Source organism: Mauremys mutica, chromosome 5 (genome assembly GCF_020497125.1).
Source record: "Mauremys mutica isolate MM-2020 ecotype Southern chromosome 5, ASM2049712v1, whole genome shotgun sequence".
NCBI lineage: Eukaryota > Metazoa > Chordata > Testudines > Geoemydidae > Mauremys > Mauremys mutica.
The window spans coordinates 125,459,471-125,477,435 of NC_059076.1; the positions used below are offsets into that span (position 1 = coordinate 125,459,471).

The 17,965-nt window shown below is 41.5% G+C and overlaps 1 protein-coding gene across 5 annotated transcripts in view; it reads right to left on the reverse strand.

Moving 5' to 3' along the window:
- The window catches only part of NSD2 (nuclear receptor binding SET domain protein 2), a 175,762-nt gene extending 160,537 nt beyond the window's left edge, over positions 1–15,225 (reverse strand). The window contains exon 1 of one of the 5 annotated variants that reach the window (XM_045019541.1): positions 15,106–15,225. The gene's annotated coding sequence lies outside the window, so the exon portion shown is untranslated. Of the gene's footprint in view, positions 1–10,715; positions 10,801–14,226; positions 14,405–15,105 lie in introns of those variants that run through there. The other 4 variants (XM_045019540.1, XM_045019542.1, XM_045019543.1 and 1 more) reach the window with 4 other exon arrangements.
- Positions 15,226–17,965: the final 2,740 nt, after the last annotated feature.

Below are 17,965 nucleotides of genomic sequence, written 5' to 3' on the forward strand. Positions count from 1 at the left end.
AAAAAGAACAGGAGTACTTGTGGCACCTTAGAGACTAACAAATTTATTACAGCATAAGCTACAGCTCACTTCTTCGGATGCATAGAACGGAACACACAGACAGGAGATATTTATACATACAGAGAACATGAATAGGTGGAAGTATACATACCAACAGGAAGAGTCTAATCAATTGAGTCTAATCAATCATGTTGTACAAGCGCAGCTACAAACCCAACCTCTAACTTAGAGTGCTCCGCATGGGGTAGAGGAGGAAGACTGGAGAGCTTAATACAAAAAATCAGTAATAGCTAATGAGCTCAAGTTAATGCCTTAATAGGATACTGCCCAATGACCCACCAAGCGCCATCTACATCAGCAAGGAGGAAAGACGGGAAAGTCCGGGGCCTAGAAGTTTGCTGTATGAAAACAATGGATACTTATTTTCACAGGAACCCATTTAAGGTATCTGAACACACCATTTTCTTTGAATTAAGTGTGATTTTTTGTGTTGTTTGTTTGTTTTAAGGGGGATTTGGACAGAGAAGCAAGTCTTTAATGGGACAAATGCATGTTCTTGCAAGGGCTTTGTATTTACTGTTTATAATTAATGGAATGCTTCTACATACATAAAGTTATTTTGTGTACATTTTAATAGTTTTATTAACTAGCTGACCATCTATTATATGACAGCAAGTCAGGTGACAAATGTGTTTATTCTGCACATCAAAAACACATTCCAATGTTTTACTGTCCAGATTGTTAAGAGCATTTATATGGTATTATTTCTTTCTACCACCTTGGCAGCAATCTCAGAGATGCTTTTTCTGTGTCATAGAAATTATGAGCTAGCCAAGTGGGATTGTTTTTCTGCCAAGCCAAGGAAATGGAGGAAAGTTATCAAAAGAAAACTTAACTTGAACTTCCTCTATAGCTTCAGGAAAACATCTAAGATGAACAGCACAAAAGTTGCCTGCCCTCTAACATATCGATGTGTATAAACTTTTAAAAACATTTATCCACAAACACCACCTTTAACATCTACAAATCAGGCTTTCAACTGATGTTGAAAAATGCCAACAGATGGAAGATTTTCTGTAGGAAGTCTTTTGAGAAGGAAAACATAAGATGAAGCTAGTTTTGTAATCCTAAGAGATTTCTCTCTCTTCCTCTTTCGTCCATCTTGAGATCATCCAAAATTTGTGCTTGTTCTCAGATCAGAATTAAATGAATCCATACATGATTCACGTATATAAATAAAAGGATTAGGGATGGGATAAGACCGTCTTCTGAATAATACATTTGAATATCCTGGACACTTGTTCATTCAGATTCTCTTGTATATAAAATCATGATGCCAAAGAAACATTTAGACTTTCGTGTGTCTTGCAGTACAGCACTAGTGTGCAGCTCAGAACATTTTTAACATAGGACCTCACTCCCCAATTGTTAGGAAGGCAAAATTACTGCTAACTTCATTAGAAATTACTTTGCACAAGAAAAATATCAGACTGGGACAGTTTCTTTCTAACCCAAATTTATCCTGTCACAACAAAAGCATTTGACCCATTGAATACTAAATATACGCAAGACTGATGTTTTACATATAATCTGAGTGATCTAAATGCAAATTAATGCATTAAAAACTTTAAGAGCATGACACACACTGATAAATAAGACAGTCAAAACAAATTTTTACCAAAAAAAGAAATGTGCCATTTGTCTGAGAACAAACATGGGAAACTTTAGTCCAAAGGGTTAAGTCCTAAAAAGGTTATAGGCACCTAAATGCAAGAATTTTAAAGTACATCCTTAACCAGAACCATACAACACCTGCCCCTGGAAATTTCCACTGCTTGCATCCGAAGAAGTGGGTATTCACCCACGAAAGCTCATGCTGCAAAACGTCTGTTAGTCTATAAGGTGCCACAGGATTCTTTGCTGCTTCTACAGAACCAGACTAACACGGCTACCCCTCTGATACGTATCTGAGATGTAATGCCCGATTAGAAAAACTAAAAAAAACTGGGATAACTGAAACTTATGAATGCGTAAGACACTGAAGTTTACCAAACTCTCTCTACAAGTTACATTTACATAGAAAGATTAAATCTTAGTACTTTTTTAAAAGAAGATTTGAATGGTCAATATATGCACATATACAGTAGCTATTCATCAAAAGTGCTAAGATGTTCTAAGCAATACTGAAAGTAGTTCTAGCAATATAGGTCTGGCCCCAATTTTTTGTTTTTAAAGAAGGAGCAGAATTTAAAACCCTAATATGAAAACATGTTTTCATTTAAGAGAAATAATGTTTACATGTGGCTTATCCCTGCCTGAACAAAAAAGGGGCTGAATCCCTTCTCTATGTGACAGGAGAAAAATAGCCTTTTAAGTACGGTAAATTGCCAGAGCTGCCTACCTTGGAGAGAAGGAACTGACAGCTGTGGCCTGTTAGGCTACTGAGACATGTAGCCTAACAACAGCTATGCCTAAGTAAAGAAGCTATAAAAAGAAGATACTTCCAGAGAGAGAAGGGGAAGAGTGCTCAGATTTCCTCCTAACTCAGGAGACTCATGACCTATTCCCACAATGAAAAGCAAGGAGAAACTGGAAAATTAATTTCCCCACACTAACTCCCAGAATCAATAAGCACTGACGGCAAGCAGGGTTTCTTTGGCAAGTACTAATATTGCGTTTCTGGTGCAGCAAAGATAATTACAAATATCTGATCAATGTCACTTTGCCAAACATTTTCCTGACCAATTGCAACAACAGAACCACTGTTGGGGGTGGAACTGGAAGTGTGTATGATAGGAAAGATTAAATATAATCTCTGCAAAATCATGAGGAAAGAGTGTCCTCTAAGTGTCACTCCTGCTGTTTTAAACAACAGGAAATTTGACTGAAACTGATCAGATTCTCCAGATTGGAGAGGAAAGAAAGATTTTGGACAGCAACAGTGGTATGAGCACAATCCAGGGAGAGGACCACAAAACAATCTAAGGAAAGAGGAGCCCCATCTCCACTCTAAATACCTATAAGGAAATAGCTGAGCCTCCCAATCACACCCATGGAGCAAGGAGAAAGTGAGGATAACTACTCTTTTCCAGCCCAGCAAAGGAACTTCAAATTGACCACACACTCAATAACAAGGCATACACTGAAGATGTGGGCATCTACAGCAGGATCCCAGCATCGCACTCTGGTGGCAACACCAGCATGCCATTTTCTTCCCTAATTCCTGTCCACCCAAAGCTACAAGGGAGCAACTACACTAGATTTCTTATTAGGGTACAGCACCTGATATAATCACTATGAGGTTGTATTCTCTCTCTCCCCACCATCACCTCCCAATATAACTGTGTCTGCTACATTTTTCAAGACTGTACTTGAAGCTTCCCTTATTTTCCGGGCAGTTACAATAGCATCACATGACAGTAGCCCTTCCTCTAGCAAAGGAGGGTTGGATAATATAGCTCACTAATGCTACTCCTCCAGTTGTCTAGGGTTCACTAGTGAATTCAATGAGGTGACTCTCCCATAAGGGCTCTGAGTGTTGTGTCTGTTGTATTCCTAAACCTCTACCAGTCCTTGGATGACAGACAAGTTTAATCTCAAATTAGTTATCCTATTGGTGCAGCTCCTTCTCCTAATCCATGTCTCTCTTCTACCTCTTCCCACCCTTTATGCCCCACCCCTTTTTCCTTCTAACCACTTTTCCTTTTCACGATCCCAATTCTCTCCCCTCCGCCTGCTCTGGGGGCCGGGGCTGACCAGCACGGCTGCAGCCTGCTAGCCCCAGAGCTGCAGCTGCTTCAGAGGCTAAGGGGAGAGCAGCGTGGCCAGAAGCAGAGAGAGATTCTGGCCCCGCCTCTTCCCTTCTGGCTCTGCTGCCTCTCCTTGCTCCCTCTGTTGGGGGGGGAGGGGCTGCATCCCACCTTTCCCTCTCTATAGCCATTCATAAACTGACCCCCTTCTCTGGTGCTTCCCTTTTTTACTAAAAATATTTGGTTTATGAACGAATATACAGTCCTCCCTACCCCTCAGAATGCCACCCCCTAAACTTCCATTGCATTGGATTTGTTCAACCACTCAATCAAATCTCAGATGCCAGAAGCACCCTAGCATAAGCCACTGTGAAAACTGCAAAAAGATACCAAAGGCAGTACAGCTGTTTAAAGGCTTTTCTACACAAGGAGGGTTTTGCCAATATAGTAATACTAGTAAAACCCTCTAGTGCGGGCACAACTATATCAGTATAATTGTGCTTATACTAGTATTTAGCAGAAACTACACTGGGATAAGCACAGTTATATTGCTACAGCTGTGACCCATACTAGAGGGTTCTACCAGTGTAGCTAGTGTTTTGGTGAGACAGGCACAGATAACAATCTTGAACAGCCACTTAATTGTGGGTGGCTATCAAGACGACCTCCATTGATCTGACCAACCCATTCTGAAAGGGCTTGGCTACACTTGAGAGTTGCAGCGCTGGTGGAGGCTTTCCAGCGCTGCAACTTAGTAACTGTCCACACCCGCAAGGCACATCCAGCGCTGCAACTCCCTGGCTGCAGCACTGGCTGTACACCTGGTCTGCTTGGGGTGTAATGAGTGCAGCGCTGGTGATGCAGCGCTGCTCGTCAGGTGTGGCCACACACCAGTGCTGTTATTGGCATCCAGGGTATTAGGAGATATCCCAGAATGCTTTTAACTAAATTACTCTTTGTTTTGTTATGCAGCCTCTCTTTGTTTTGTTGTGAACTTGGGGCTCCGGGAGCTGCTTATCTAAAAAACAAACACAGCTCCTGTTTGCTGTGATCAGTCTGTAACTGACTGTGAACAATCAAATGAGATAACCCCTGTGAATGAGGCAGGCAGGGGGATGAGTGTTTGCTTGACGAGAGAAACAGCTGCTTATCTGGTCTGCAGGCTGTTTGCAGTTAAGAGTAAGGGGTCGGGAAAATTTTCTGATTTTGCAAGGCAGGGAGCTGATACACAGTGTTGGCTCCAAAAATCCACTCTCCCCCGCTCCCTGTCACACTACACCCCACCCCCCTCTTTTGAAAAGCATGTTGCTGCCACTTGAACGCTGGGATACTGCCCATAATGCATCACTCCCAACAGCGCTGCAAATACTGCAAATGTGGCCACACTGCAGCGCTGGTAGCTGTGAGTGTGGCCACACACCAGCACTTTCCCTACACAGCTGTACGACCAGCGCTGTAACTCCCAGCGCTGCAACTCTCAAGTGTAGCCAAGCCCAAAGACTCATTGCAGGGAAAATCAAGGTAGTGGCAACTACCATACTAGAAATAGATCTGAAAAGTGAATCTTTTAAGGAATCCCATCTCTGATGACATACCCATAAAAAAAAAAAAAAGTAAGAGAAAAGTGAAAGCTCCCATAATGTCATCAGCCAACTTACCATATACCTGCTGGTATAATATGGAGATGTATTCCTCATAAGAGTTTTTGCTAAGAATAACTCTTGTTATGCAACTGCTGATTACATTTTTATTTGCTTAGTTCTTGGAATCTAAGCTTTTTCCATCAGTAACATCCTGTACCAGGGAGTTCCAATGGCAAATACACATTGTGTGTGCATTGCAATTTATCCATTTTAAATCTGCTCTTATAATTTCATTGATTATCCCCATTATTCTTTTACTATTGCTTAACTCCAAGCAGGCTGTTGACTGGGGCTCTCTGATACTTGTTAACATGAATAGACTAGGTTTTTACACAAGTACCTCAAATTCACAAACATACTTACTTCCCATTACTAACCACTAAGAAAAGTACACCAGGACCAAGTACACTGAGACCACCCTGACAGGTGTTTGTTCAACCTGTTCTTAAAAACCTCAAGTGATGGAGATTCCACCTACCTGGATAACCTGTCCCACTACTTAACTACCCTTATAGTTAGAAAGATTTCCTAATATCTAGCCTAAATCTCCCTTGTTGCAGATTAAGCCAATAACTTCTTGTGTCCTACATGCAAATGGATATGGAGAACAACTGATCTCTGATCACTATCTTCATTGTAATACCCCTTAACATATCTTTCTTCAAGTGTGGTGGCCAGAATGGGACAGAACTCCAGCTGAGAGCTCACCAGTGCCAAGAAGAGCAGAACAGTTACCTTCCATGTCTTACATATGACATGCCTGTCACCTCAAAATGACAATACCTTTTTTCACAACTGCATCACATTGTTAGCTCATGTTCAATATGTGATTCACTATAACCCCCACATCCCTTTCTGCAATACTGCTGCCTAGCCAGATAGTCCCCATTTTGTAGTTGTGCATTTGATCTTTTTTCTTCTCAAGTGTTATACTTTGTACTTTTCTTTACTGAATTTCATCTTGTTGATTTCAGATCAATTCTTCAATTTATCAAGGTAATTTTGAATGTGCAAGTGCAAAGTGCAAGCAACCCCTCCCAGCTTGTTGTCATCCACAATTTTATAAGTGGACTCTTCATTGCATACTCCAAGTCATTAATGAAAATATTAAATACAGTTGTACCAGACAGGATAGATCCCTGCAGTACTCCACTAGATATGGCCTCCAGTTGACAGCAAACCATTGATAACTATTCTGAGTATGGTTTTTCAAGCAGTTGTACAGCCACCTTATAGTAATTTCATCTACAGTCCACATTTCCCTAGTTTGCTTATGAGAACGTCATGAGGGACTGTGTCAAAAGCCTAACCAAAATCATGATCCATCACATCTACTGCTTCTCCCCTCTCCATTCCCCAAATCCACTAGACCTGTAACCCTATCAGCAAAGGAAATTAGGTTGATTTATCATGATTTGTTCTTGGCAAATCCATGCTGGCTATTACTTTTCAGCCTATTATCCTCTAGGTACTTATGATTTAATTGTTTGATCATTTCCTCCAGTACCTTTTCAGGAACCCAAGTTAGGCTGACTGGTCTATAATAATAATAATAATTAATAATAGGAGATATACCAGTCTCCTAGAACTGGAAGGAACCTTGAAAGGTCATTGAGTCCAGCCCCCTGCCTTCACTAGCAGGACCAATTTTTGCCCCAGATCCCTAAGTGGCCTCCTCAAGGAATTGAACTCACAACCCTGGATTTAGCAGGCCAATGCTCAAACCACTGAGCTATCCCTCCCCCACTATAAATCCCTGGGTCCTCTTTGTTCCTGTTTTTCAAGACAGATACTATGAATTGTTGGACTACTGAGAGCCTCTCACTGGGAAAAGAAAAGCAGCCCAACCATAAAGGAATGGTTCAAAAAATAATAATAATAATACAGGAAGTTGTAATGGAAAAGTTAACACACTAGTTGTGTACTTGGCAAAATAGGCAGAGGACAGATAAATACACAGTTATCTTTTATTCAATACTCAGGCAAAGTACATTCACTTGCAAAAAACCCAGCACATCTGTCCAATTATTTTTTTAAATATTAACATTTTACAGACATGCCTGGTCTGTTAAACGTGTGTATAGAGATATCACTCAATTTAATAAAGCCACCAGGAACAACATCGGTGTTGTAACGATGGTCACTTTGTAATATGGTAACACTCTGGTAAATAGAAAGCACTGACTATATTTCTTTATAATGTCTCTTCAAATAAAAGCTAACTGTTGTAATGATTGTTTTGTTTCTGGTATTTATATGGCAAGGTTTTGTCAACTGGTCAAAACTTCCTAAATAAATAGTAGGTATGTTTGCCCTTATTCAATCAAGGTGGACATCGCCCATTAGCCTACTAAACCCAGGGTTGGGAGTTCAATCCTTGAGGGAGCCATTTGGGGCAAAAATTGGTCTGGAGATTTGTCCTGCTTTGAGCAGGGGGTTGGACTAGATGACCTCCTGAGGTCCCTTCCAACCATGATACTCTATGATTCTCCAGTCCTCCGGGACCTCTCCCGTCCTCCATAAGTTCTCAAAGATAATTACTAATGGTTCTGAGATTGCTTCAGCTAGTTTGTAAGTACCCAAGAGTGAATTTTGTCAGGCCCTGCTGATTTGAATACATCTAATTTATCAAAATAGTCTTTAACCCCTTCTTCACCTATTCTGGCTTGTGTTCCTTCCCCTTTGTTGTTAATATTAATTGTGACCAGATACTTAACACAATGAAGCAGAACAGACACTGAACATATCATCCTTTTTGGTGCTGTCCATTAGCAGCAATCCTTCACCACTAAGTAGTGGATCTACACTTTGTATGTCTCTCTTGTTCCTAATGTATTTACAGATTTCCCAAACATTATTAAGATAGTCTGTTTTCAGTATGGGTTACATCATCAGCAAAAAGGTTAATTTAGAAAGTAAAACTGATTTCCATTGAACAAGTACTGAGAACGTTTTCTTCAGAACTTGCTTCAAGATCCTACCCCAGTAAGATTAAGATATGTGATGCCTGACAACTTTTGACAATGAAGTATCTAGAAGTTTACACGGGGATTTTATATTATGCCCTTATAAAACCCAAATACTATACTGATCATACTCAGTTTTTTGTTCAGCAGTATTTTGCCTGTTGAACATACAAATCTGTGTTTTCAGTTCACTCATAAAAGCTATCAAAACAACTTTTGGCAATCCATATTTCTCATAGGAAATTCCTCAATTAGAGCAGTAATTTTTCTAAATTATTTGATTCAAAGTTTGTGGTGCTACCAGTTTTGAACTTAAAGTGAAGGGACCCATATTCTAACCTTATATTCTGTACCGTTTCTCAAGGCCCATACTGGCTTTGATCTCTTGAGGATTTATGTGCTTCCTCTTGTCTCCATTATGAGACTATATATAGGGCATTCATTTCTATAGAGATAACACTCTGATTTAGCCTTTTCTGAATGCCAGTGTGGACAGATCTCCTGCTTCAATAGCATACCATCAAGGTAGCAAGTTTCATGATCTCAAACCTTTGCTGCTCAAACTAATCCACACTAGAATAACATTTTAAAGAATGCTTGTTCACTATTTATCACAAACCTGGCAGTAAATCATTCAGGATCTGTACACTATGACAGGAGATTATGTGCATGCACTGTTTTGTTTACCATGGTTCTTAAAATTATTAAGATTTTCTTTTATTCCTTTATTCTTCTATCACATCAGTTTTTCCATAATATTTCAAATTCATTTTAAATATTTTTTTAAAGATCTCATTTTGCCTCATCTTCTATTCTTTGAATGCTGATTCATTATAAAACACACAGACAGGACTAAGACAAAAGGATAATGCTCATTTTTCTGTTTGCGATATAATCAATTGTTGTAAAAGAAAAATGGTACTCCTAGGTATCTTTCATGACCGCCATCTGACGCTTTGCACCTCCCTATGCATATATTTTTTTCGCTTTTCTCCCTCCCCTCCAATGTTCGCAATGGGAGGAATTAACCAAATAGCTACAGTCTGTACTACAGAAGTGGAAGTTGAATTGATTTTTAAAATATCGTATGTTAAGTTAAAGAAAGGGTAGTTGTAGTGTAGGGGGCAAAAAAACAATAGAAACAGGACAACCACCTGTTGGGGAAACCTTGTAACTTTACACTCTTTAAACCACCTATATAGTTTATTGCTTAAGTTTCAAATTATGTCAAATACCAGTGCTTATGTCAACTGTGCCCCAAGGCTAAGGAATTCTGCCCAACATTATACAGCTTTGAAATATGTATAAGCTAACATTTTACATTTCCAGATCTTTAGCCAGTTAAAGCACAGAATACACTGCTACGAAATGTTCAGACAGATGCTTTAAAGTGTCTACGTCCAACGTTATGGCCCATTACAGCACTGGTCTGTCTAAACAACTCCCATACAACTTTGTTATTTTTAAATCACTAAAAAACACAACTACAGAAGACTTACTTTTGGTGCAATACAGTTAACAGGTATTTGTTTATGGCAAAGCGAAAGCATACTTAAAATATTTATTCTTTTATTGGATACTCATTATATTTTTACCTTCATAGTAAGAGGTAGCTTTTTATATACACTAAAGAAGCACTGATTTCTTAAGCCTAACATTGAAATTTAAAATTTATCAGGTAAGATATTTGATGGTGAGCACACTAATGCACATTGATAGTACACATTCATTTATCATCAACAGGCACAGGGTATTGAGATGTGCAAGACATCTATACTCCAGAATTCTTGGGTATCTCAGTATTTTGCCTGTCCTTTTAGTTATGAGAATGCAGGGTATAGAATAGGTACACATGATACAAAGCCCAGCATTCAGTTTGCAATTGCATGCCACCTGTCCTATCTTAAAATTTAATATATATTACAGCCCCCCCTTTAAAAAAAAAGTTAAGTTTCCCTAAATTAATAGGGTAAAGTCAATATGCTCATTTTAAAAGGCTCACTATCAACTTGAAAGTTAAAAGTAGTTTCAAATTTTTACTATCATTTTCCCATTTTTATTTATTATTTTCTCAATTTTGTCAAATGCATAAAGTAATCTGAAAGAAAAATAACTGATTTTTGTATAATTATATTTTATCTTAGGTGCTACTTGTAATAACTGTAGGTTAAAAAAGTGAAAGAAGTATGATTTTGAAGTTGACAATATCTCTATGGATTGAAGGGACTTTTCTTACATTTCAATACACTTTTCTTCTGTTTTCTTTCTGTTGTCAATCACAAAGGCCTCCCAACTATTCATTTTCTACTTTAACTATAAAATGAAACCCACCGATTCACAATTTGCTAGATATGTACATTTTTTAATTTGGTTCTCCTCCCTATTTGGCCATTCATCCTTGGGTGCCATATTTCACCTTCTCTTCGTCAACTATACAGCAGAGATGTCAAGCTTTCTTCGGTGAGGACACACTTAGGCTTCAAAGCCACTCCACTGACTAGAAAATAAGATGTTTGTTAGAAAAATAGATGTGCTTATCCACTTTATCCTGCCTCAATATTTCCTTTCTTCATTGGTCAAAAGGTAAGACACCAAAGCTATACATTCAGATCTCTTACACAGGTGAGCATACACCAAGCCATACAGACACCTCATTTGTATTTTGTGCTTGTTATTCCTTACAAAAATGTAGCGAAGTTAAAAGATTTAAATAGGCACAGGATAGTACAGTGATGAGCATGGCACAAAAACAGACAAATAAGCAAACAGTCAAATTTTCTACTGAATACTAAATTTATTCCATTAGAAAGACTTCTTGAATATCAGGGTATGCATATTGCTTACATTGGCACCAGCTCAGAAGAGTTCTACAGTGCAGTGCTCAGCTCTTCTGGGGATTTGAGTTTTTTTCCTATAAGTAGTCAAATGCTTTACAGAGTTCTGTGGAGGAAATGCCTACAATTTGCATGTTTCCAAGTCTTTAATATTTATACTTTAAATTTAAAATTCTGTTGTGCAATTATGCAAGCATCAGAAAGAAGAAATGACTGGAGATGGAAGGGCTGCTATAATATTTACAGCATACACATCTTCTCCAGCAATCTAACTGAGGCAGGTGCAGCCTTTTGCCTCTATGGAGTACCAATGAGGTAAATGGGCGCCTATTGAGCACAAGGGTCCACACACATCAGATTGCAGGACTGAGGCCTAGATTTAGATACATATTAATACTAGTGGCATGAAAGAAACAATACATTCAAAGCAAAAGCGAGAAGTGAATGAGCCACAAACAATGGGACATAGTAACAGCTCTCTCTTTCCAGGCCTGCACTGTTTTGTTGAATGCATAATTTTAGAACTCGATAAGCCTTTTTAAACAAGATACATCATAGCCCCTTTTAAGTTCCCAGCCTAAAATAATTAAACCCCATGTTTTAGACGCCAGTGTCTCATAGGCCTAACACAATTTTTAAGGTAATATTCTGATAGTTGAAATGATACCAAGAGAAAGAGAGTTTACATGCTTGTAAAGATATTAAATACTATAATTTTTCATTTTCTGTAACATCATTCCTGTTGGATTCTTAATTATTTGAGAGTAGTTTTAATATAGTTATATTTTTAATTTGATTAATTTCAACTCTAAAAACTTCTTTGAACTGGCAGCATTAGTACTTCCCCTACACTCCAATTACCTGAAATAATGTAAAGGTAATTATTCCTTTTTGACATTTCCATTTAATTAATTAAGGTAAATTTATGCTTTATTAGCCTGTCAATATTTGCATATTTCTAAAATAGTGTAACGGTGGCAGTGAATGTTTATTCCCATATCCTTAACAAGAAATAACTTATTTCTACCTGAGTGGTGAAGACTATTTAATTATAAATTAATATCACCTAAAAAATTTCATCAACACTCCTTATGGCTCTACACTGGCACATAATCCAACATAAATCACATTTTAGTTTTTAGTGCGTATTTGAGCACTGACTAGCACTGCTCCACAGCAGTTTTATTCACCATGCACATCCAACAGGTCAAATAATTTCATTAAGCGGTACTGGAGAGTTTATTCAGGTATATTTGTTCTGTTTCCAAGGCACTACCACAATAAATAATAATTTCAATTAGTTTATAAAGATTCCACTGCAGTAGTATTTAGATACTATAGAAGAGCAAATTTATTGATCAGATTTAATAGTATTTCCCACATTTAAAAGACCTTTACTAAGCACAACAATGATACATGAATTACCAGCAAGTTGATCTTGCAATATCGACACAAACACTTCATAGGTAACTTACGCTATGGAGCTGCTGTCTTAGGTTTGAAAAGACTCAATCTCTCTTTCATAAGAGACCCTTTTTATTCAGCATAGACAGCATTCAATTTTAAATATAATAATAATTATAAACCAATTTTAATGCAAAAAGCAATAGGAAAATATTCAAGAAACAGGCAGTGACTTATACCTGCCTCATGTTTGTCTAACTAGTCTGTTAGCAAGCAGCCCTTTTTTCCTGAAATCTGTTTTAATACAATATCTATTTACTGCTCCTATACTTTTGATAGTAATTGGCCCTCCTCTTAGCAGACATATTTTGAAAGACCAAGTATAAATACACTCAAGAAGTGTGGTGAATTCCCTCCCCCACTCCCAGAGCTATAACCCACAACGGATGAGCTATAACTATGGCCTTGGAAATGCAAGTTCCTCTGCCCCTTTTAACACAAATATCAATTCAAATTACGAGAGATCTATCCTCTTGTACTTAAGAAAGACTGAGCCAATGAGCATGTAAAGCTTGGCAGAAACATTTTATCTCCTCTTCTCTAATAGGGATCGCCTTCGCCTCCCATACAGGTCCGGAATGAACTGCAGCAGGGGTAAGTATAAGGATCATCACACCAGTCTTTGGTGGAGGAATAAATCAAACATGGCTTCCCCCTCCATACATTTCCAGAGTTACTCTCTCACTCCTACTGCCATGGAATCCCAGTTCTACCCACAGGGAAGGCAGCAGTAGCAGCCCACAGATGATTACACCACACACAGTCAGTGCAATGGGGGGGGGGGTACATTTATACCCACCGCCACCATTTAGCGAGATATTTTAAAGCCTCAAGCAGATCTTTCTCCCGTTTGTGTATATATTGCACTGATTGATTTTCACCCTGAGAAGGGAGGTGACACCGACAGGCGCCTTGTCCCACCCCTTACACATTTTCTCTCGCCTCCTGCAGTAGCGATGAAGAGATTGTGTGTGTGTGTGGGGGGGGGGGGGGTTGTACTAGAAAGAGGATGAAGCAGCAACAGCCGGGACTCCAGCCTCGGCGTTGCTCCTTTCCGCTCCTCCAACACCCAAGAATCAGAGGCCCAGCCAACACCAGTAATCCTGCTGCAGCCTCCGGCGGGAGGATGGGCAGACACTGGGGGGAAGCCAGGGGTACATGCAGGGGGGGTCCGAGAGCCACCCGGGGGCGGGAGGTGAGCGAGGGGAGCCGGCGAGGTAGGGGAAGCCTCCCCCTCAGCCCAGGAGGAGGCTGGGAGAGCCGGCTAAGCAGGGGGGAGCTAGACTCCCGCGAGGGCAGGAGGCTCCGGAGACCGGGGAGGGGGAGTAACGCCGTCGGGTGATGGAGAAGCTTGGGGGGGGCACCACCCCTCGCCTCAGCACCGCGGACCACCCCCGCTGCCAGCCGCTCGCCCTCCCCACGGCCGCGCACGGGGCCAGGGCACAGCATCCCTGCGAGCCAGCGAGGTAACCTCACCGCCGCTCCCGCCTCCAGCCGGGGCCTGCGGTAGCGTGCCCGGGGCCTCCCCCCGCCCCAGGGACACCGGCCGGGCCCGGCCCGCCCCGCTGACCTGTGCTCTGGCACATCCTCTCGCACAGGAGCCGGGCGAGGAGAGAGGCGGTGGCTCGATGCCCGCGGACGGCGGCAGCCGAGAAGACGCAGCGGCAGTAACGGCGGCAGCAGCAGCGGCGGCGGCTCCGGGAATCCTGCGCGGCGGCCCCGCCCCCTCCTCCGGCCAGAACCAGCGCGAAAAATCCCCGCCGCTGATTGGACGCTGCCGCCGCGCGGCCCTTGGAGCGGCTGTTTCAAATCCCTCCGCACGGAACCGCCCGTATACGCATCCCCGCGGCTGGGAGCGGGGTCAGGCTCTGCCTCAGGCCGGGCTCTGCTTCGCTAGCCCCTGCGACAGGCGGTAACGGGACCTGGATTGCAAACGGCGGGGGCCCGGAGGATGGGGGGAGGGAAGCTGCCGCAGGGCGCCCCTGAGTGCTGGGGGTGGGGACTCCCGAGACCCAAGGCGGGGCGGCGCCTTCCCCACCTCATGAGTCACGGCTCGGTAGAACTGAGGCACTGCCCCCGTGAAACCCCGACACGCGTTCACCCCCCTGCCAGCCAAAGGCGGAACAATTCGCCTCAGCACCCCACACTCCCCTTCCCCCCCGATCCCGTCCTGCGGCTCCACCCGCGCTAAGGGCTGGCCCCAGGCGCTGCCCTCCCTCTCCAGGCTGGGCCTCTGCGCGGAGTCCCATGCAGAGTTCCCTCGCTACAGTTGCATGGAGAGACTCTTGCCCTTTTACATGTTCCTCTAGCTACCCACGGCTCAGCCTGCCAGGGCAGATGCTCTGGCTCCCTCCCTAATATTGCCTCCTTTTCTGAAGCCTTTTGTAGGTCAGTAGTTGTAAACTCTGCTGCCTCTCACCCTGGGCTATAAATTCACTCCATTTCATACCTGAGGCCTTTCCTTTCCCAGGCATTTAGACATCCCTCTACAACTGTGGAGGATTTGGGTGTAAACAATCCGTAGAAGGCATAGTCTCCATCATCAGAATCCAAACAACCTTAACTCTACCTTTTTGGCTTTGTCTAGACTAGAATTTAAAGGTGGGATGTTATGTGTTAGCTAGTCTCTCCCTGTGCTTTAACTTGATCAATTTAACACCTTAAAGGCAGCATAGATTGGCCTGGAGTCTCCTGGGATTGGCATCAATCTCCCAGTGACTACTGAAAGCAATCAGGTAGATTTTAATAGGATATTTTAAGAAAATGACTGTTATGTTGGGGGGGAATCTCCCAGAATCGCTTCAGTCAGAGTTGGCAACCCACTTGCATACTAGACTTTTAAGACATATTAGCTAAGGGCTAACATCACCTTTTAAATCCTAGTGTAGACAATGCCTAACAGTTGCAATAACTGCAAAGTGTAAATGAACCCTAGCATTCATGGCACAGTTTCTTCTGAGAATGGTACACAAAAACAGTATTACCTAAATTTTACTCCTACAAAGATTAGAAACATTCCGGCCGTCCATACAGCTAATGAAAAGAAAATCCAAGACATTTTAATCACTCAAGCAATATGGAAACATTTTAGATAGTCGTATCACAGTACTATATAGAACAGCCAGGTAGCATTTTTTTTCCCTTGGGGAGCAAAATAATTCCACCTCTAACTAGACAAATATAAATGGAGACAAAGCTAATCTTGATACCAGATCATAAATATGTCCATTACATCAAAACAGGAACTAATGTTGTAATAAACCATCAAACTTGACGATGCAAAGCCCATAATACTAGTTGAGCCCAGGTCAAAATTTTCAAACTGTGGTTGCCTCAGTTTAGACACCAAATAAAAGCAACATGAATTTCAAAGGTGCTTAGAGCCTACAGCTCCTATTTTACTCAGTGGGAATTGTAGGTAATTAACATTAGGGATCCTAGTTTGGAAAATTTTGCATGAATTTATATTATTTAAAAGGTCATATGCAACTCCCATTAAAGTCAAAGAAAAAATTTGACGGGAAAAACATTAAGAACCACACTACGAGAATAACTAGGTGAAATTCTGTGGCCTATGTTATATGGAAGGTCAGACTAGATTGGGGATCTCAGCCTTTTTTAATCACATCCCACTCCCAATTTATTTATTTCAGTAGGAGGCTGCCGCCTCCTCACAAAATGGGTCTTTCCAATGTAATCAAGAATGGAACTGGAGTCATTAATGCATTGATTCTACTTTAACTAAATCAGTCTTGCTGATCATCCTGCCCCGCCCCAGCACTGTCCCCAGGTGCTGCTAGGCAACTTTCAGTACCCTGGGTTCATCACCTGGCCTTGGGCTGCAGCAGCCCTGAGAGGGAGGCTGCCTCCAAGCAGCCCCTTCCTGACCTGGGGTAGCTGGTAAGCACTTCAGGGTAGGAAGGGGGATTATTCCTGCCTTTCAAAGCAGAGTCCTAGAGGAGCTGTGTAAAGGGGAGAGTCTCTGCAGGGCACCTTTGTAGCCAGTGCACCTCTGGTCCTCTGCAAGTGGCTGGGCCCTGTGGTGCCCTACGTGTGCCCATGCAAACTTCACCTGGCACACTGGGTGCTCGTGATGAGGCTGGAGCTGCCTGTGCACATGCTAGCAGAATCACAGGGTTTCTCTTGGGGACTGAGCAAGGCTCGCTTCAAAGCTGGGGGCTTGGCACACCACATTTGGCCTTTCCTGAAAAGTTGGCAAAGTTGGACAGCTCAGGGGTAGCCAGGTGCAACATCCCACAGAAAGCTGGATGCAGAGGTGGAGGCTCCAGGTCTGCGCTCTGCTGTGGGCTGGTATCATGCTCCTTGGGAGGCTGCACCAAGCGATGGGTGAGGAAGTAAATGGGGGAGAGGTTACAGCAATTGCAAGGTTCATGACAGGGCTAAGGCTGCATATACAAAGCAGCAAGTAGAAGGGGATGATGCTGTTGCATAATGGGTAATAAGGATGTTGGGGCCAAAACACTGGCATATTGTCTACTTAAGCTATTCATTGGTTGGGCTGGACTATCAATGTTTACAAATGGGTCCTGGTCCAAAAAAGGTTGAGAACCACGGGTTTATATAACTCTTAACTTTGTATTTCTATAGCTTTTCAAGTTTGTGGGAGTTTTTACAGATGTTTAATGGTACATCTTCTCTTGAAATGCATTTAGCAGTTAAGTGGTTAGCACTTAAAACTTTAAGTGCTCATTGCTTGGTAATGGTAACTTTAATCATCAGGTTTAAAGTTTTAATCACCCAACAATTAAAGCTTTAATTTCAAAATGTTGGAGGAATTCTGTCCATAATGATGATTCATTAATAACTTTTTTTAAATGACTTTTCTGTGAAAACTACTCTATGCTCAAGTATATAGAGCCCTGTCTACAAGTATGAAATTTGGCGTTCTTAAACACTTCCTGTGCTGAGAAAAAGGTGGCCAAAGAAACATGACACTGGTGTAAAATTTTAATATAGCTACATTTGGGAAAAATACCACCTGAAAGGTTTGGGGGTTTTTTTTGTTTTTTTTTTTGGTTATTGGTAATTTTCAATTTCTCCTAGCATATTTTAATAGCATGTTTTCTGTCAAATCACTTCTTCCAATTAAAATTATTACGGCTGGGTAGTACTTAAAATGGAAGTCTGAATGCAACCCTAACAAAACTGCCATGCTTCCAATCTGTGTATTTACACACAGAATTTCCTCATCTCTTTTCTTGTGTCTTCAGTTTTGTACAATGTTTCATGGAAATATAAAACTCCCAAATGATATTATTTTTCAAGAGATGAAGCACACTGGCGATTCC